Genomic DNA, 21,395 nt, shown 5'->3' on the forward strand with positions numbered 1-21,395 from the left:
TTAGAGCAACCTGGGATAGTGAAACTCCCCATGGCAGGGGAGCGGGAACAAGATGATCTTCAAGTTCCCTTTCAATTCTGTGATTTTTTTCAGATTTATCAGTGGTAATTTCAGAGGCTGGTATTGCAACATGGGCACACCAGAAATCTCCTGTGCTTTTAGCAGGGATAACAGGAACTGACTCAGTGAGGGCTGACAGAGGGAAGGGCTGACAGCACTGAGCCTGTTGTATCCAAACCTGCCTGTCTTGGTTTGAAAAGGCGGGAGCCTTCCTTGAAATAGAAAATGCAAACCCCCTCCATCAGAATTATTGTAATTTTGAAATTAAGGGGCTCTCAGGCAAAGATATGGGAGCAGGAATAACAGCTCTTTACTAGGAAAATTAAAAATACAAATGCAATAGTACAAAAAAGAAAACAAACCACTGCCAGAGTCAGTTGAGGAGCTGTCCCCCTGTGTGTTAGGGTGGTGGCACAGTCCCATCCCATGGTGGCTCAGCCCTCCTGCAGTGCCAGCTGTGGTTCTGCTGGAGCAGGGATCCTGCCCAAGGCGGGAGTTTTCCTCTGGAGCTCCAGGGCTGCTGGAGATGGACCTGGTCTGCCTCTGGGAATGCAGGGCAGGAGAAACCTGCTCCTCTGGGAAGGCAGGGCAGCAGAAAGCTGCTCCCCTGGGAATGCAGGGCAGGAGAAAGCTGCTCCCCTGGGAATGCAGGGCAGGAGAAAGCTGCTCCTCTGGGAATGCAGGGGACAAAGGCTGCTGTGCTGTCCCAGGCTCAGATTGTATCCAGGTAGGAATGCTTAGCTCCTGCCCTGGGGGGAGCATCTCCCCATGGGATGTGGAATTTGATCAGCCATGCAGGGACACTCCCTGGCCATGGACAGCAGAGATCTCCTGGAGGGAGGATTGGCTGTGGGAGAGACAAAGAAATAACTGCCCCATGGACAGAGGATAACTGCCCCAGCTCTGACAGATGGGAAATAGAATACAAACATCCAGGCACATCTTTCAGCCTAAGACACGGCTCCAACAAGAGGAAGCCTGAGCCAGGAATCAGCATTTGGGGACAGCCAAGAACTGCAGGCGGTTTCTGACCAGAATTTCTATCCTGACTGACCAAATGTTAAGAGAGCCTCCACAGATGTAGGAATTATTTAGGTCTAGGTCTTGTTTTCAGAAGTTTTGAAGGCATTAATCTGTGTGTAACTAAGTCACTGGTTGTTTTTTGGGAGACATAACTGGTATTTTAGGTAAGAACAAAATGAGGTGAAGGATTCCAAGGTATCTCTGGGAAAAGTAAATGCAGAGCTTATTTTGTTTTGATATTTTGTACTGTAAAGTCTCATGCACTAACTATTGATTATTCTTTGAGTGAGCTGACAGATAAAACATTATTTATGGGACATGAAATCTGTATTTATTAGCTGTTTAATCCTACCAAAAACAAAACAGAACAAAAAAACCCAAAACAAAACAAGAATAAATCAAAACCAAAGAAAGTAACCACAGCCTACAAGTACCTGGCAATGGAGTTAGCACATGGAATCAGCTTTATTCCTCTTTTATTCTTCTCTCCTTTGCTCATCCTCCTTGTTATTTGGTGTATCATTAGTCCATCCTGGGAGGGAGAAAGTGGAGCTGCACACACCTGACCAAAGGACATGAAACTGCAGTCCATGAGAAAAGAAACAGCCAGAAGAAATGTTGGAAAGCCCTTGCTCAAGCAGCCCATACTGCGTCCAAGTTATGTAATGGGTAAAATTAAAATTAAAAGTCGTGGTTGACCCAAGAGCCAGGAAATGCATTTCCGAGTGGCAGCCACTTCTCCATGTGCATGCTTTGATGCATTTCAGAGCGTGGTGTTTCAGCTCCCCTGGGTGCTCTTGCACTGTCCCTTCTCTTTTGTGCTGGATTCTGAGTCAAGACACAAATCCTCCTGTCTTTGCAGAGAAAATGTTCCCCAAAAATGCAGTGTGGAAGGGTGTGATGAGTGCAGACCTTTCCTGTTCTGCACTTTCTGTGGTACTTCTGCAGTGATCTTTTGAGGGTGTCAATGCCCCTGTTTCCATAACACAACTTCCACACCCAGAGGAAAGCACTAGTTTGTGTTTTTCCTTCCTCAGGAGTTTGGTGGAGGTGGCAAATAGAGCTCTTTATGTCCCATAACTTCCCTGCCCGCTGCCAGCTTGGTCATGGATGTGGAAAGATAGAAGATGGTTGAGAGGTTCATTGCAAGAAATGATACCTCCCCTTTCCAGATCCCTCCTGAAAACCCCTCCAAGGTATTTTGTTATTTTATTTTATTTTATTTTATTTTATTTTATTTTATTTTATTTTATTTTATTTTATTTTATTTTATTTTTATTTTAATGGCTGCAGAGACAAAGCCTGAGGAAGCAGCACTAAGAGAAATAACATCTCCATGGGCACTGGGAATGGGACTGCAGCTATGATGATCTCCAGACTGAAGCAAAGCAAAGTTAGGGAGAGGTGGTATGTAGAAAAAATTCTGTATTTTTTCAAATAGTTGTTAAAAAACCAACTGAGCTTTGAGAAGACAAACCTTTCCTTGTAACCTGTATGTGTGATTATGTGCTTTGTCATCTAAATGTGCAAACATCATAATGCTTCTAAATTTTACCAAAATAGTTCTAAGTCTTATCTGAGGCAACTGCATTTGAAAGCAATGAAAATGTTAATGCTAACAACATTTTTTTTGTTCTCTAAATTCCTATCCTTAATTTAATATAATACACTGCTGTTTTAAAGGGATATTAATATTCTTTTCAAAGTGTTTGGGACTTTTACATAATTTAAAAAATATTTGCAGCTGTTTTGAATGTATCTGCAAGTACTGATAGACAAAAGGCATGGATATCCATAAGAACGTTGTCATAATACATTCCATATTAACGTAAGCAAAAAAGAATGTTTGCTCAGGAATACCAAAAAAGGTGATTGGAAGACCCACTTCTGTGGCCTTAACATCTTCCTGCTAAACAAGTTACACTCCTTATTTTTTTTTCTGCATTCTTAATTGGTTACTTGCATCTGCCTTTTAGAATTAGCAGCTTTTTTGCATTTGGATCATCCATAGAGCTGAGCTTGGGCCATTTGTTTTAGATTTCCAGAAATGATTTATTTGTACTGTAATGGGATGGAATCATACAGTGTTTCCCATTTGTTTTCAGCCTTAGTTCAGAGTGTAGCTTAAGCTCTCATAGTATATCTGGGAGTGCTGATTCCACTCTCATGTCTAAGGACCACAAATCTTTTCTTCCACACTGTTTGCACTCTTCTCTCACTGTATAAAAATCGAGGTCCCAGGGTCAATATTACATTAGGGGGAAAAGATTATCTTGGAGGCTGAAAAATTTTGCTCCTGGCTAAATCACTAAAGGATGGGGTGTGAATGTGTGTTGTGGTAATGAACAGGGCAAAAAATCTTCTCCAATAAATTTCATTTTCCCTCTATGCCCTGCATTATATTAGAACTCCTGACAGAGGGTGGGATCTTCCTTAGGCTGTGTGCTGGGCATAGGCACAGTACTAGAACCTCTTGGGAAGGGGATATCCGCTAAAGTTATTTTATTTTCCTTCTTTTGGAGTCATTGGGGTGGTCCATGTAGAAGAAAATAGCTGTAGAAGATAGTAGTATTTTCTTATAATAACTGACAATTGTAGAAACCTAGAAAAAGAGGGTAGATGAGACCTCATGGAGCTGTCTTGTCAACCCCTCTGTCCACAGTAGATTGGCTACAAAAAGAGACTTCTGTTGCTTTTCATCTTTTCTTTCAGCCTTTACATTAAAAAAAAAAAACAACACAGCAGCAGACCAACAATGAATAATAGAGGGGGAAAAAGGGAAGCAACAATTTTTATGACATACTCAGAGTTCCTTATGGCTGTGTTTGAGGGCACTTCTGTGTCCACAGTGCTTTATGGCCATTTTTGATCACTTATTGCACAGATCTGGCCTTGTAATGAATGGACAGTCCCTCTCACCGTGATAATGGAACATGAGAGTACAAAAACTTTGAAGTGCAGGAGGCAGCTGAAAAGAAAACAATAAACTATGTATATGAGACTGGCTTGTTGCTTGGTGATTAAGAGATGAGGACCCCGTAGGTCAGCTCCCTATAGGTACAAACAGATGTTTGCACTGTTTCACAGCTGCTAAATATGATATAAATCCAAAGAATTTCTCATGTTTTTATAAAGTTAAAAAAAAAGTACCCAGACAGCAAATTTTTGGTCATTCAGATACTCTTACCAAATGACATCTGGTTTCTGTACTGCTTATTTAAGCAATCCTTAAAAAAATGTTTGCCAAGGGGAATAACTCAAACCTTTTAGTTCTTCACCATATATAACTGTACAGTTTAGATTACAATGTAGCATGCAGAGTTTATTATAAGCAATGCAGTTCTTCATTTCTTAGCTAGCGAGTATTACTTTAAAGAAAATAGGATAAATATTATGTAATTAGTTCAGGGAAATTCATGTATAGTTACATTTCAGAGTGCCCGAGTTTCAGATCCAAACGATGACAAAGAAAATGAATTGTTTCCATATGTTAGGAGATAGCCCCAGTTGTGAGCAGAGAGCTGAGGCATAAAAATGCAATGGGGCTCCCATTAAATGGAAAGACACAACTCCAGTGAGTGGGGAATTGGGATGTGAAGGTGCTCTGAAGGCACCAAAATTGCTGTTAGGAGCAAAGGAGAAGGAGAAATGGGTGCTTTCAACAGCAGGAGATCCTCAGATCTTGTGCTCTGACTTGCTGATGTCTAATGAGATGTGAATTTCTTCACACATCCCTATTTGAAGATTCCTGAGGTCTCTCTGGGTTCTCTGATGCCTCCAAAAGGGTGGTGTCCATACTGATGCCATTCCTTCAGGGCACTTGACAATGAGTCTGCCACTCCTACCTGGCCACCTAGGAGCACAAAGCATATGGGAACTTCATAGCCTTAAGACCTCGATCCCTCTGCCAAAATTGGTTGAAATTGGCTAATGGGCTCCAAAGTTATTTTCTTTGGGACTGAGAGGGGACAGACGGACTCGCTCTTAAGGGAACATAATTGCCTGCATCTCGTGTCTGCGGGAAGCCAAGCTAAAAATCTCAGTATTAAGCTTATCATATAAATTATATATGCATGTATTTTACAGAGGAAGATTTATGGCTTTCAATATCTAAGCATTTCATGCTTTTGAAGTAATGCATACTTTGATCCAACAAATACTTACACTTTCAAGTCGCCCAGTGTACTGAGGGTTCAATAATGCTGCTTATTTTGAGAAAGATAAATCCCAAAGAGCTGAAGGACCATATCTAGGCTGTGATCTATGTGTTTTCTTTGTGGTCTTCTCTGCCATTTACTAATCAAAGGATTAAGGCTAGAAAGGGTGTATTGCCCATTAAGGCCTTTGAGTGCTGCATATTGACTCAGTGACTCCCACCCTTTTTGAATTGGTGGATGTGCAACTTTCCCCAGTTATTTTGAATCTAAAGAGCATGTTTTTCTTCATTGCTTTTCACAGGCCTGTCTGTTAGTCTTCAGATAGAAATTTGCACGTCCACAGTGTCTATAACATTAAATTTATCTGTATCTGTGGTCTTTCTTGAGGTGCCTGGCAATCAACAGCTTTCTTCCCTCTCTTTGTCGAGCAATTCCAGTGTCACAAGTACCATGAATCATCCATTTTGTATATATCTCAATGACTGGTTGGGTTTATTTTCACATGAATACACACATCCCATAGTACTGCTTGGTAGCTAGAAGCAAAATGTGGTCATATGTTCTGCTGTAATGACATGATTGCATTTTTGTCTGTACTTTTTTGGTCTTCTTGATTTGGTCTGTCGCCACCATTGTGAGATGCCCTGGACTAATTGCCCATCAGATGACAGGGAAACGTGCAAGTCCTTGAAAGTGGAAGCTGGTTTATATGGACAAGAATGGAACCAGCAGTGAGTTTATTCTCCTTTTTAAGCTCCTGCAAAAGAACGTGCTATATTAGAAACCTTCTTCTGGGGCTCAGGGCAATTAATTTTGTTGCACATTTGAGCAACACACTGAGATCCTGCTCGAGGGCAGAAAAGCCAAACACTTCTGCAGTGCAAGTATTGCTGCAGTTGTAATTAGTGGTAATAACAACTATTGTGGGAGCAGTCCTAAAAAATATTAATAGCAGGACTGATTTAGTTACAATGGTCCTCATGCCTGTGGTGGCTTCACTCTTCCCTTTTCTGAAGTTCAGCTTGCATTTTATTGCCGGTCTTATCAGACTGGATATTGACCAAACTGGTACATTTGAAGGGTATTTTCCTGTCAAATAAACAACAAACCCCAGTGGTTAATTTGTATTATTCCTCTCCACTCTTTCTCCAGCCAAAACACAGATTTTCTCCTCCTGCCACAGTCCCACAACTTCCTGTTTAGTAGGAAACTTGATTAACTTCTTGGCTCCATCAGTCCTGAAGGTCTTGCTTTTATTAGGAAGAAAATTCTTCTGCTTGCACAAGATTTTGCTGGGAACAATTGTTCACAGTCAGGTGCTTCAGGCACAGCTTTTAACTGGAGTTAACTGGGAACAAACCACCACAGGGGCAGTTCATGCTGAAGACACCGTGCTTCAACATTGCCTGAGGTGTCCCCAAGCTGAGATAAACTGGGTTTGTAACTGGATGTGCTCATCTGTGAGCACCAGGCTTGCCCTAGTTTTTAAAAAGGTTTGAGCATGTTGCAATATGTGACAATCAAGAGGTTTTGTAAGGGTGTTGGTTTTGGGATTTTTTGGGTCTGATTTAAATAAACGGACTAATTCTTGCAGGTGGGGAGAAATTAATCTTACAGTTGTGTCTTGGCCTCTCTTGACCCTGTGAAGCTCTAGCCAAGGGCCCAGAGGGGTTGACAGGTTTGTTTTCACTCCTGGTTTTCTTTCCTGCTTGGTGTGTAGCAATGTGCTCTGGCAAGGGGCTGGGCGTACTGACAGTGTTTGGCACAGAAGAGGAAATCAATAGCTTCACACTTCTTGAGAGCAGGTCTGGTTCCCCAGGCTTCAAACCAGAGAACTGCATGTGATGGAGCAACTATTTCTAAGTTTTGTAGCTCTTGAGAACATTTTGTCTTAGAGTCATGTTGTCATCATATAAGAAAAAGTTGGGTTTTGAAGAATTCCTGGAAGGTTCTCCTTAAGTTATTTATTTTTTGTCTTTTGATGTTGGGGTATTCTAGGGAAAAATGCTACAGAAAAACCCCAAAAGTGGGAAAGAGGACTTTTCACCTGGGGATTATGTCCATGGGTAGTAATAGACCCAGTAAGAGCATCATAAATCCTTAAAATATGGCTCTTCCTTTGAGAAATGAAGTGTATTTATGATGGTATAAAATGCTACTCTTCATTCAACTCCATAGACTTTGTAACTCCTGGGCATCTGTAGGTAAATACCATTTCTGTGTACATTACACGAAGGTCTAAAGCCTTTAAAATAAAATCAGGCAGAGGTATTATTTTGGCAGAAAGCTTTTACGCTGATTTCCTGATGTTTGCAAATATTTCTGCAAGGATAAACATCTCTGGAGAAGTCAGCTCTAAATAAATAAATGTTGCAGCAAAGGAGGAATACCCTGAGTGGGTGTACTCCAGCTGTTGGGGTTCACTGGATGAAATGTGTTCCACATCTTCCCAAAGCTCAGCGATGACAGGCTCTAACTAGAAATTCTCCTTTCTTAATCATCATCACAGTAGTCAGAAAAGGTGGAGAGGGGAACATCCCAGGCTCTTCTGGGTTTAAACCCAAATTAGCATGAACATCATCAAGACTCATCAAGAAACATGCCCCGTGGCCAGGCTGCTGTGTGGTGCAAATATGGAATGTGATGCAGGGTGTCTGCTGCTTGCAGGCTGAGCTTGACATTTTTGCTTAATTCACCATGGCCATGCGAGTGCAGCGCACGCTGCAGACAAATTCCACTCTTGTTACTACTCTGCACTGCTGCAGAGGCAACACTTCTAATTAGAGACTATCTCTACATTTGGCTTGGCAGCCAAAATAAACTTCTAGGAGTCGCATGCTGGATGGCTTTTATCTCCATGGTGGTGGTGGGCTCTTTCCAGCAAGCACAATTGCAAACACACATGGGGACCAAAGGCATAAACATTTTGGGGAGAGGTTCAGTTAAAGTTCCTCAGCACTGCATTGGAAAGCCCCACTCAGCAAGGTTTCTTTTCCATGTGGCTCTCCAGTAATATTGAGAGGGAAAAGCTGGAGGAAAAGTGGAGAGCCAGGGTGTGTAAGAGCATGAGGAAAAGGAGGATATTGGTGAAAAGCTGTGGAGGAGTGACATATGGGAGTCTTGTGTGTAGATCTTGGAGGCCTGCGTCCCAAGACTAGCTGGTTCCAGGACATGTCACCTCACATGGACCAAAGTGACACCCAACAGAGGCAGGGGGGATGCCCACATTGCTGGGCACAGCAAATGCTACCTGTCTTCAGCCAAAGGTGGTTTCTGTACCATGGACTACTCCATTTGGGATGGGTTTTCAGGAGTGCCTCAGAGGTAACCTCAATGAAATCAAGTAGCTGAGTTCATCCTCTACATCTGCCTTGGTTTTTTTGTAGTCCATTGAGTTAGACATCAAGGGCAACACAAGTTTTCAAAAGTCTTGCATAGCAGGAGAGCAAAATGTAGCTTTGGATGATAAAACCCAAGACTAGCATGGTTCCTGGGCCTCCTGACTCCTGTCAGAAGAAACAAAACCTCAGAGCAGCCCAGCACAGGTTGAAATGTGCTGCTTTCTGTGGGGTTTCATTATTTCTCTGTCCCCAGACCCGACTGCAGTGACACCTCTGGAGCTGGGCAGACCTCACCCCACGCCGAATTCCTTTCCGCTGAGGCATGCCAGCAGCCCACCCCGCACTCCAGATGTTGCTGCTCTCTGAGAAACAAGAGCTTAATAAGCCAGGCTCACCCTTCCTCCTGGGGTGAGCCCAAAGACAGTCAGAGATGGAAAATTGCTGCTCAGTACCATGAACAATGTGCTTGGTCAAAGAGCAGTGCCAGCACTTTGTCTTAATGGAAGAGAAAGCCGAGACGCACAGTGCAAAAATCTGAGCTGCCAGCAGCCAGCGACTTTAACATACATTGAAAACTATCCATGAAAGAGCACACTGAAACCAAGAGAAAAAGCCCTGAGGTATATTTAGACAAACTGAAAAAGAGCAAGAAATGGGGGGGAAAAAAAAGATTCTGTGTGGCTTTCATAGGTTACGTTTTTCCCAGTCTGTATTTCACTCGGGTTTCTTTTATTGGCTTATCATGAGCACATGCACCACAAAAACACACGCTTGCACGGGACTGCACAAATAAATCTCCTGGTTTGCACACACAGGACCCGGGTTTGCCATTGCCCAGAGGTGTTGGAGCTCTGCTCCTACAGGATTTGGACAGACCCTGGATATTTTTATGCTCAAGCCTGTGTGTTCACATTGTCTTTGCTTTTGTTGAGCTGAGTGGCTCTACTGCTGGTTGGTTTGTTGTCTTGTTCCCTGCTTTGTATTCCTGACCTCTTCCTCCAACTCTTCTCAAATAGGACACATTTTTCCTTAGGAGAGCCTGAAGTGTCAGGAAATACAACATCCCCCTTTGCTGGGGTAAGACAGCTCAGAACTGATGTTGTAACCTATCAAAAACCACATTGGGAAAGTGTCTAAGCCAAGATGCTCACCTGGTATCTTGTGTCCTGCTCTTGCACAACCATCTTCTCAACATTCTGAGCCCTTTTCCCACTGGGATCCACTCGGCTCAGCCCCATTTCAGGTCCCAGCAGAGCTCGAGGCACTAAAACGCTGCTGTTGGCCAGGCTGGCAAGTGCTCCTGGAACACTTTTGCTGCAGGGGAGTCATCTGACGTTGGAATAAATGGGTGCTGGGATGGTGACCAAGACCGGAAGGGAGCGCGGGGGACATCGGGCCGGATCCAGGCATTGTGTCCTTGGGTGCGACACCCCGCAGACACCAAGTGACAACATTTCTCCGTGAAGAGTCTCATTAGCTACCAGGGCTGGGCTTTTGGTGAGCTGTTACTCAGTGGAAGGCGCTGGAATCTGGCCCGGAATAACCTCCCTCCAATTTCTCCCTCCCTGGAGCTGCAGGAGTCTTTCTGCACCCCCATTCTGCAGGGCCAAGCCCAGGTCCCCAGAGACCAGTCCTGTGCACATCCCGAGCTCAGCACCAGCCCATAAATCTTGCTGCTGGATCCAGGCAGTGAAATATGAACAAAGGAAACCACCATGCAGTGCAGGGGTAGGGTGGGGAATCGCTCTGGCACCCTCCTTGCTCGGAAAGAAGTGAGAAAACATGGCTTTGTGTTGCTGTTGTTGTAGTTGTTGTTTTATGGTTTCTACAGATGCTTCCAATAAAAGAATTATGAAACTATTCCCATCGGTGGCCTGTCCTCTACCCGCAGTAGTGACGGAGAAGTTAGCTGGATTTCCGTCAGCAGAACAATTTGAGTGTGGACTCCACTGCTGCAAATTTAGGAAAGCTCTCCATTTGCTGCCTGCCAAGGAAACAGGTGATTTTTTTATTTGTTAATTTTGGACATTGGCAGGTGATGATGACGATCAATTTCAATTCAAATGTGTGTGTCTTAGTACTTCTGTTATTACAATTTTTCCTTCCTGGTCCTTGATTTGCTGATTATGTTTAATAATCAGTGTTAATAATTAGTGTTCTGGGGCTTCAGCCATGATCTCTGCCTGCATTACTATTTGCAGCCTCCTGGTGTGCTCCAGGGAAAGGGATGAGAGCATGGCAGAGCAGCCACTGGGGAATTGTTGAGCATGGGCATTGAGGGTCTGGATGTTGAGACTTTCTCTGGAATGAAGCATAAGTGCTGTGGTTTGAAGACAGATCCTCATGCAGAGTGAAGGAATTACATTTTATTTAGGAAGTAACTTCTTAAGCAAAGTGAACAACCAGCTAGCAAATGCTGGGTGATTCATTTAATCCATAAAATGTCATTCCTGGACATGACTTTTAGGAAACCAGTCCTGAGTTTGCTGTTTTCAAATGGAGTTTGGGCTTGTAAAACCAACATTTAGGCATGCAATAGCTTTTCTGAGAAACATGACATTTTTTCCCAGTATTTTCTGCTCCAAATGCACTCTTTTATAAGTGAAATGATGTTTTTCCTCTCTGCTCCCCATGGCCTTGCCTGGCTCTGAGGCTTCCAGTCCTCAATTATGCTGCTGCAGCTTCTTTAATGAGGTTGCAGAGATGTCACCGGTACAGCAATGTCTTGGGTGGTGTGGAGCTCTGGAAGAGCTTGAGCAGCAAGGGCTGTGTCTGCAAAGGAGGGAAAACATCCTGGAAACATCCCAGCTCTGGCTCTGGGGCTGGACTGTTGCATGCAGAGCCAGAAATGAGACCTGATCTCTGCTCTCCAGGAGAGAAGCAAACATGTGGTGCTTGGGCTTTTTCCCTCCCCATCAGTGCACGTGTGGTCTCCTACCCTGGCTCAGCAGACACGTGGCATCTGCTCAGTTCTTCGAAGGGCTGAGTCCTAAAATATTAAAACAGGAGGTAAATAATGAAAAGAAAACAAAATTTTAGAAAAAAAAAAAGGAAGAAATAAGTCCGGTTGCGGCAGGATCTGAGAGGCTCATGCTGGAGTGGGCATTTAGCAAATGGCTGCTCTTTACATCACAGGGCAGAAATATGAAAAACATGAAATATGTAGCAGGGCTGGATAAAAAGGAAAATGTAATAAGAGTAGGACAAAGAATGTCACATGCTCCAACCGCATCTGAACTTGGCAGCAGCAGCCCAGGGAAGCCCATGTAAATCCTGGGAGCATGTTAAAAGCATTTTCACCCACAAAGACTGACATGCATGAAAAGTACCTTTTCAACAATGTCAATCAAAAGCCTGGAGAAATAATTTACTAATACACTGCCTTGCAGGGACACATGGCTGATGGGAACTGTGTTCACATCTTGGAATGGGAAATAATTTGGGGTGGGTTTGTAGCAGGGGCAGAGAGGTGTGAAGTTGTGTGAACGAGCCTGTGTGTCATTGCTGAATTTAAATACAGTGAGCAAAGAGAGAGATTTCATCAAGGAGCAAAAGGAAAACACAACAGCAGAAGGAAAGTGCTGGAAAATGAAGCAGAGACAATAAAATGTAACCCCAGACCAAGGGGTGCTGTGGAGAAAGCCTCCATGGAAAATGCTCTGGGTATTGTCTAAGTCACATGGAAAGGAAATTATTATCCAGGCAAGAAACCCAGGGCTGGTGTGTGCAAAGGGAAGCAGCTCAGTGCTGCAGCAGGAGTGGGGTAAGATCGGATTCAGGATTGTCCAGGACCTCCCCTGGCTCAGCTGTGCCCAGGGGAGCAAATCTTCCTCCCAGAGAGGTTCCTCAGCTGAGCCCTGACTTCTGGAGGCAGCATGGCCATTGGATGTCTCTCCTTGGCCTGTCCTTTGTGTATTGGAGACATGCCAAGATCTGCAAAGACTTAGCTACACTGGTATTTTTTCCCCTTGAAAAAATATACTTTCTAATTTATTGAATTAAGGGATACATGTTATTTTGCATTAAAGGGGATATGGTGAAACCGTAGCATGTTCATTTATTCGTATTTAATTTGGCTGTTGCAGAAGGAAATACTACAGTATCTTCCAGAAAAAAAAAATTCTATATTTTAATATATTTTTAATAGGGAGATTAAAATTCCTTGCCCTGTCCAGGAGTACCTGTAGGATACTCCTGGACAGGGCAAGGAATTTTAATGTTTTTTTTTTTTCCATGTAAGTCCCTGTCAGCTTCTGCAGGTTGAAAAACTTTAGTTTAGATATTTCTAAACTCTGGAACTGTTTTCCCCAAAGTTCTGGGGTGTGTAACTTGACAACAGCCAGTGTGTGATCATGTCTAGGAATGAATGCTGCAGGCAAGGTGGGTGAGAACTGTCTGTAGGTGGGGGACAGAAATAAAGAGGAGGAGTTGCTCCATCTTTATGCTCACTCCTTTTACTTATGTGGAGTTCTGATAACCCTTAAGATAACTTGTGGCTGTTTCCCCTTGTCCTGTCCCTTGTTCTCTGGGAGCAGAGCCCAACCTGGATGCATCCTCCTGTCAGGAGATGCAGAGCCACAAGGTCCCCCCTGAGCCTCCTTTGCTCCAGGCTGAGCCCCTTCCCAGCTCCCTCAGCCTCTCCTGGGGCTCCAGACCCTTCCCCAGCTCCATTCCCTTCTCCAGACACACTCCTGCCCCTCAATGTCTCATAATGAAGGACCCAAAGCTGAATCCAGGATTTGAGGATTCAGTTCAAATCCTTTTTGAAGGAAGTAAAAGGGAAGATCCTGCACACCTTCCTGTGGGTGATTTCCTCCTGTGCTTTGTCCTGCCTGTTGATCCCATCCCTGCCCCACAGCCCCGTGCTGTGCCCCACATGGAACCTACTGGGACAGCTGCTCTCCCTCCCCACCACGCAGCTGAGTTCCCCTGCAAAGACAAAGACTTATTTATTCTCACTCCTCTTAAAGTACATATATTTTAGTCCAGGAGGATTTGCCTGCAATAAAGATCTCTTCTGAGATTCCTAAATCACGAGGTACTCAGGCTCTCCAGACCGTGATGCCCATGGACAATATTTGCACTGTAGCCTGACACATCTTCCTGCTTTAGAATAACAAAAAAACATGCAGCTGGGACCTGCTAGGCTGTGAGGACTTTAATCACCTGCCTTTTTTTTTTTTTTTTTTTTTTTTTTTTTTTTCCCCAGAAGGGCAGGTGCAACTTGGATTATCTGCAAAATATTTTTTATTACTTAACAACACGGTCCTTAATGCAGTTAGAGATGTCTTTATTCATTCTTACACTCCTGAGTATTTTTGTGTAAACATTTTTCATCTGTGGCAAGCAAGTTTGTTTGTTGTGTTTTGTCATGTCAGAGCAGACTGTGATTAGACACTGAGATGAGACTACTAAATATTTTCAGATGTTTTCTATTTCCCCAGCGAAGAGCTGGATTTGAACCAAAGCTCGGAGGTGAAAGGGTGATGTGTAATATATTGAGACATCTGAAATAAAATAATGTAATGTTTTTAATATTTAAGAAGAAAAAGGCAGCAGTAAAACATTGTGGAAGGAGGAGAACATGAATACCTATATATTTTAATTTTAAATGCATGCAGATGTTGAATTTTAATCAGAGCATGTCAGAATCAAACTGTAACAAAGGCAAAAATGTGAGATCTGTTTTCTTGAATTGCTTCCATATTTTGGGCTCCAGATTTTTATTACATATAGCACTGCATCATCATATATTTATGTAAAGTGCCAGCATCCATTGAGTTGGTGTATGCCTGATGGTTAGCATGTAAAACACTTTACAGTGAGAAGTATATTCTTTCTCTCAGTATGTGCAGTATATATCATATTATACAAGCCTATGCCTTCTTGCACAGTGGCAGGGCTCGTTTTCACTGCTTGGTACATCTGGTGTTTCTTTTGGACCCCTCTACCTCTTTTCTCAGTTCCAGAAGACTTTTCTGGTGAAGATCTCATGAGCAGGGTCTGGAGCAGAGGGGAAGCTGTGCTTTTAAAGGGGGTGATAAATGCTGGAGAGCTGGCACAGATGGAAGGTGCAGAAGCCAGGCATCACTTTGTCCCTCCTGTGTTTCACACAGCCATCACACAGCCCCTGCTGTGTTTGTCACTGGGACATCCTGCTGCCACCCAGGAGACACAGAGCAGCAGGAGCTGGGAATGGAGGGGGCCTGGGAGCTCCCTGCTCTTCCCCAGGCAGTGCCACCCTGGGTCAAGCAGCAGGGCTGGCTGGGGATGTGGGTGAATGATGCCTCCACTCTGGGGCTGGGCATCCCTGCTTCCCTCACCAGCTTTTCCACATCTCTGGATTTGTTCTGAGCCAGAATCCATGCTGTGAAATGTCTTGTTCCAGCACAACTGCCTCACCTGCCACCATGCTGTGCAGTCTGCCTCTTGCAGAGGGTCAGTTTTAAAGCAGAAAAATGCAGAAGTCCAGCGATGACAAGGGACTGCTTTAGGCAGAGTTACAGAAGGGGTTCAGACGTGCTGCGGGTTCGCTTTGTTCTGGCAGCAGGAAAACCTATGGCATTTTAGCAAATAATTGCACTGGTACCAGTGGAAGACTGGGGTTCCTCAGCAGGGCTCCCTGTGCCTCCTGCAGAGGGCACAGGGCTGGGAATAGGTGCAGGAAAGCCATCCTGGGAACCCCTGATCTCAAGAGACCCGTCAGCCCCTTGTACCCATCCCAGAGGTGGGCACTGGTGTCTGTGTGGGCCAGGCTGATGCTCCAAAGCCACTCTTCTGTTCAGGATGCCCCACAGCTCTCTGAGGGGGTCTGCATTGGGTCTGCTTCCTTTTTTGGTTCCTTTTCTGGATTGCTTTTCTTCAATGAATAGACTTTTTTTTTTTTTTTAAGCCCTTCTCATGCCTTCAGCTCCTGGAGTGAAACACGTGACCGCTCATTGCTGATGTTTTTCCTAAAACAGTGATGTTTGTGGAACGTGTCTCGAAAGCTGCAGCCCTGGCTGGTCTTGGCTGCCAACTGCTCTGTCCTGGGAGCCTCCAGCCCTGGAGCTGAGGTCCAGCAGCACAGCCTGAGCCGGGAGAGGGGGAAGGCAGCTCTGTGCCATGCTCAGGCTCCAGGTTTTGGCAGGGGAGTCTCTAGGTTTGTGGTAGCACAAGTTCATGCCTGAGGCTAAAAGTTAATCAGAATAAAGTGATTTTATTCCAGCTGGTTTACTTAACTGACACTCTGCAAATACTGTCCTGAGGTCATCCACCTTTTCCTCTACTATCTGTGAATTCCCACTGGGTTGGAAACTTCCCCATCTCAGCTGTGCTTGGTCATTCCCCCTCTCCCTTGGAGGCAGCTCATTTAATGGGAGATGTCTTCAAAAAGCTATTCCAGGTTGTTCCATGACAGGAGAGATGTACAGCACATAAGGAGGGATGTCCCTGGGAAGGTTTTGCATCTCCTGGTGTCCCCACAGGGGAGTAATTTCCACCAAAGGCCTCACCCCACTGACGTAGCTGTGGGGAAATAGGAGAGATCATTTTCAGGCTGCATGTTTTTCCTTTTCTGTCCCACTCCACCTCTTAATGGGTCCTTTTTGTTCAGGGGGTTTCCTGCCCCCTCTTACAGCATCACAAGCTGGATTCAGGAGTGCTTTATTCTCTTTAATGGATACTGTTAGGATGACAGATGAGTGTGGGATTTCTGACCTTTTATTAAGGGCTGGTGATATTATTAGGGATTCAGAACAAAAAAAGGGACTATTCCAAGGGCTAGATTAATAAAAGCCTCTATGTGCCTGACTCCTGAGGTGTTGGGAGTTTATGTGCTTGAAGTGAGCACCCCTGTACCTTTGGTTTTCCTGCAGGGAAGGGTGATTCTCTGCCATCCCCTGGGTATTTGTGCTTGTTCCCTGTGCAGAGCAGGCAGAAACAGAGTATGACAGCCCTAAAAAGATGTCCCTGGCTTTGGGAGCTCTGGATTTGTGCAAGAGTAAAGCACCTGAACAATGAAGGAAGGCAGAATCAGGATCTGGCTCCTGTTTTCAACATCCCAAAAATACACCCAGGGCTGGATGGCAGAACTGGGACCCTGGTGAGCCAATTCCTGCAGGGGGAAGGGTCTGGGATTGCCTAAGACAAATAGGTGTCCTCATCAAACTGTGTGTCATCTGATGCCAGGACTTTTCCCCATGAAGACAAAGCAGGACCCAGGCCCCAGGTGGTGCCAGCTTGGACATTGGTGGTCCTGCCTCCCTCAGGAGCGTTTGAATGCCCACACTGTTTGGCAAAAGTGATCCTGTTCCTCACATGTCTGTGTTTTTGCTCCTGAAGCTGATGGGATTGCTTTTTGAGGCCTCAGCAGGGAGGTCATTCCCACAGCAGACGTGCAGATGGAGCAGTGATGCTGAAGCACTGCAAGACGTGGAGCTACCGAAAACCCTGAAGATGCTGATGGACCTGGACTGTTCAGAAAGGTTTGTCACAGGCCAAGCATTGGTTATTTTTTGTTTTATCCACAATTTTCTAAGACTTTTGGAGCTGCTTGGCAGCAGTTTGGCTCATACCCCACGATCTGAGCTCATACAAAACTCTCATTGACACCAATAATTTTCCAGCCCGTCATTCCCAGTGACAGCAGCAGTTTTGTCTGGGCAAGAACTCTGCCATGAGGGCACATACATTTTCCAGGGTTTTCTCAGGTAAAGGTTTTAGTTTCCTAATTCTTTCCCCCTGGTAGGTGCTGAGCTGTCAGAATCACAGCCATGCAGAATTCCAGCTTAGTTAAAACAATATCCTAAAGGTTGCAAAACCGTGCTGCTTGCCAAGAGTGAAAGTTGAATGTTCCACTCTCCTCACTTGACTATATTTAGTTCGGGATCCTAATGAAGTCTTTCTTTGTGTAATTTCATGTCTACAGGGCAACTGTGAGAGAGGACTTCCTAATTCTGTCAGGATGCTGGCAGCCCTTGTGCTGGGACAGCGTGTCCTCTGGGCCTCTGCTGCATGGCTCTTGTACAGTGCTGGATTGTGCCCTGTGTGCTACTGGGGAGATCCTGTGGCATTATTCTTTATTTTCCCTTTTCCTCTCTTTCTCCATTTTTTTTCCTCCTCTATGAAAGAAACGTGTGTGTGTGTGTGTGTGTGTGTGTTGCAGCAGGTTAATTGCTGGTTGTTTTCCTGCAGATTTTGATAATAACGCTGCCTGGTGATGGTGGGTTCAACCAGAGTATTTTGAAGGGTTGTTTGGGATTAAACCCCCCTTCCTTTTCTGCTGTCCCAATGAACAAGCATGGGATGGTGAAACACAACCTGAAGATGCAGGATATCCTCCCCATGCTCTTCAGCTATAGGACCAAGCCATGGATGACCATGGTGTGAAACAGAATCACAGAATTATTTAGGTCAGAAAAGACCTCCAAGATTTCCTAGTCCAACCTTTGACTATCACCACCACATAAACTAAACCACTGAGTGCCACCTCCAGTCATCTCTTGAACATCTCCAGAGATGGTGAGTTCACCATTTCCCTGGGCAGCCCTTTCAAACACCTTTGAGTGGTGAAATTCTTCCTGATGCCCAACCTGACCCTCCCTAACCAGCCTGAGGCCATTCCCTCTCCTCCTGTCCCTGTTCCCTGGGAGCAGAGCCTGAACCCCCCCGGCTGTCCCCTCCTGTCAGGAGCTGTGCAGAGCCACAAGGTCTCCCTTGAGCCTCCTTTTCTCCAGGCTGAGCCCCTTTCCAGCTCCATCAGCAGCTCCTCAAAGGACTGACTCTCCATCCCCTTCCCCAGCTTCATCAAGTCTTGTGTCACCTCACTGCTCCATCATTGGTGCCTTTCCCTGCCTTCCTCTGCACACAGCTCAGGCTTTGAGGATTTTCCTTCTTCCTCACATCCATGTTACATCACCACAACATGCCAAAAATTATGTAGAGAAGCATAAAAACAATCATATCTCTGGGATTCTGTTGAGGTTTCTCAACATGAGGATGAGGCTGTGCTGGAAGGAGATCTGCCAAGTGGAAATGCCCCAGAGAAACACCAGCTCCTCAGGGTAAAAACTCTGGAAATCCAAGGAGGAAAAGGCCACGCACGAGCTGCTTTTGCACTTCTGTTCCAGCAGAAGTGCAGGGCTGGGCAGCCTGCCGTTCATCAGCCTCCTGGATATTCATCTCAGTCCCCAGCTGGCAGTAAATGTGTTGTCGGATATCCCTCTAAAGTTGTGTAAGTTATTGCTTTCTTGGAGTGCCTTTTATACCTATGTGTCTTTTTCTCCCCGTTCCAGCATCTTACAAAGCTCTCTTTAGAGGCGCTCGGCACTGCTAAATATAGGTTTTTTGCAAAATTCCAGGACACGTCTTCACTTGGCACATGAAAATTAGTTAACAGGCTGCCATGAGACCTTTCTGTGCTCTCCCACTGTTCTCACTCCCACGACACCTGACGTGGAGCACACGGGCTCGCGAGCGGCCTCGGCTTTGCTCCGCGACTCGCCGTTAATCAGGATGAGGAACGGCCTTCCCAGTTCATAAATCCAAGGCAAACTCCGTTTCCCACATTTTCTGTCAAAGGGACATCAGCAGGCTGTTTGTATTAATCCATGCCCTCCCCAGCCTCGTGTTAGGGGAGGTGAGATGTGGCTGTGGGGGCCTCTGGGGTATGGACAAACACATTTCCACCCTCAGCCCCAGACCTGTTCTCCCTCCCTGGTCTCTGAGTTGCACACGTAGCCCTTGAGCACAGATTGTTCAGTCACTGAAACCACAAACTAAATATTTGGGCTTCCAGCACATTAAGTAAACATGTCCTATCTACACCCCAGCTGCCAGGAGAGATGCTGAATTTGGGGATGAGCTCGCTGCATTAAAAATTCCTAAATATCCATGATCACTTCACTGGGGATTGCTGTAAATAGCTGTAGCTGCTGAGCAGTGGTATGAAATTAAATCATAGGGAACAATAGTGATTTAAGTGGCATTTCTGGCTTTTTATGGGAAAGGGAGGGGAGCAGAGGGAATGTTTCACAGCAAAAATCATAAAGATGGTTAATTCTCCCTCGGTACCACCAGTGCCTTGGAAAAGATCATGGAAGATGAGCTGTTCTCCCTCAAAAGTTCAATGCACTGATGGAAAATCCCAGGGCAAAACTAGAGTGAAAGAAATGTTGATAGAGGGAGTCACCAGTAGTTAGTAACCATGGCTGCTGTGCAGGGTAGAAGTTCTTTGTTAGGTTGTTATCGCAGAGGATTAATTAACACTTGGGAGGGACAAACACATAGAAATGAGGTAGTGAACCCCAGATCTTCTCCTCTGCAGCAGCTGAGTGTGGCATCAACTCTTGCAGGATCCCTCTCCTCTGCTATATCACCTCTGCTTTTTTGGCACCCCAGTCACTGAGGTCTTTTTCCCACCCACTGTTTTACAGGTGGAGATTTAACTGGATTACTTTCAACATTTCTCTGAGTGCCTGGGGCTTTACCAAGTTACTCCCAGGGACTGTGTCCAGCCTTCATGGAAAATGTGGGGTGTCTTTCCACCAGCAGTCAGGGAGGTCGGGTGCTCTGCCTGTGCTCAGCATCCATTGCACCACACACCTCATGCCTTGCCAAGGTGCGTGCACATGTGCCTTTCCCCACTCTGGATGAATCACCTTTAGGGTTTCTTTTAATTAGGGGTGAAGTGTTAAAAAAAGGGGAAAAAAAAGAAAAAAAAAAGGAGGGAACTTCTGCACTCTACCATGCTTGGAGAGTTTGCATCATTGTCTTTCTAGATATTTCTAGATATACCTGATTGTGGATATCACATATGCCTGAACAACTCAACTCTTCTCTTTCTCTTCCATTTGTCTAGTCTAGTCTAGACTGTCATTTCACAAACCCAAATAGGCTAGATTTCAAAATCTGGCTGATATATACTCAGTGGAGGGTTGTGAAGCTATTCACCAGCATTTTTTGGACCACAAAAGACTGCTGTCCATGTATTCCTCTACACTTAATGGGGGTCAGGTTTTGGTGCAGAGCTGAGACCTAATTCAGTTGTTTTTCAAGTCACTGTTCTGGTCCATTTAGCCCCCTGACTTGCACCACTTTGGCACCCATGGGACCACAAAGAGCAAGGAATCCAGGTTTGAAGGTTCAGCATTCCCCTCCCCTCAGCTGTAAAATTAAGCTTCTAGCAAAAGCACCTCTGCATAGCACATCCCTGAGATGGAGAAGGCAGTGGGAACCCCTGGGCAGCTCCAAAACTGCCTCTTGGACTCCAGAACATTGAGAGAGGGAACAGTGAACACAGCAATCCACATTACCCTTCCCACAGAACAGTCCAGCTGGGCTCCAGAGCAGCACATCTGCATGCACACCATGGTATTTAATACCTCAGCACTGAAATAGAGTAATTATTTCATTTATTAAGACACTTTTCTTCATTGTGCTGCAGTGTCTGGATGCTCCCCCCTCATACAGAATCATTTTAGAGCGTTAAGGGGAAAAGCATCAAGAAAAGCACATCTTTGTAGGAAGATTTCTTAGCAATTTATCTTCTGGGAGGGTAAAAAAAGTGGAGATACTTTGTATCTGGGAACTCTTAAATTCATATTTATACACATTTCCCCTGGGGCAGGATTTATTGTTAAATAACAATAGGGGAACAGCATGATTTCAGTGAAGACATTTGGGCTAGTGAATGTTGGAGCGAATTCCGCTTCAGCGTTACTATTCAAAGTCAGAGCTGCCTTTAAATTGCTTTAAAAGTAAATCCTGAGCAGAAATACCCCAGCCCAGGCGCTGCTTCTCAGTGGCACCAGTGCCAGTGTGTCTTGCTTTGCTG

At 44.9% G+C, this 21,395-nt stretch overlaps 1 long non-coding RNA gene across 6 annotated transcripts in view; it reads left to right on the forward strand.

Annotated features, from left to right (window-relative positions):
* LOC135302554 (uncharacterized) overlaps positions 1-21,395 on the forward strand; it is a 106,049-nt gene that overhangs the window by 11,124 nt on the left and 73,530 nt on the right. For 3 of the 6 annotated variants that reach the window (XR_010364152.1, XR_010364153.1, XR_010364154.1), the window contains exons 2-4: positions 2,121-2,279; positions 2,377-2,490; positions 10,413-10,580. This is a non-coding gene — a long non-coding RNA (uncharacterized LOC135302554). Of the gene's footprint in view, positions 1-2,120; positions 2,280-2,376; positions 2,491-8,834; positions 9,925-10,412; positions 10,581-21,395 lie in introns of those variants that run through there. The other 3 variants (XR_010364156.1, XR_010364157.1, XR_010364155.1) reach the window with 2 other exon arrangements.

Source organism: Passer domesticus, chromosome 6 (assembly GCF_036417665.1).
Source record: "Passer domesticus isolate bPasDom1 chromosome 6, bPasDom1.hap1, whole genome shotgun sequence".
Taxonomy (NCBI): domain Eukaryota; kingdom Metazoa; phylum Chordata; class Aves; order Passeriformes; family Passeridae; genus Passer; species Passer domesticus.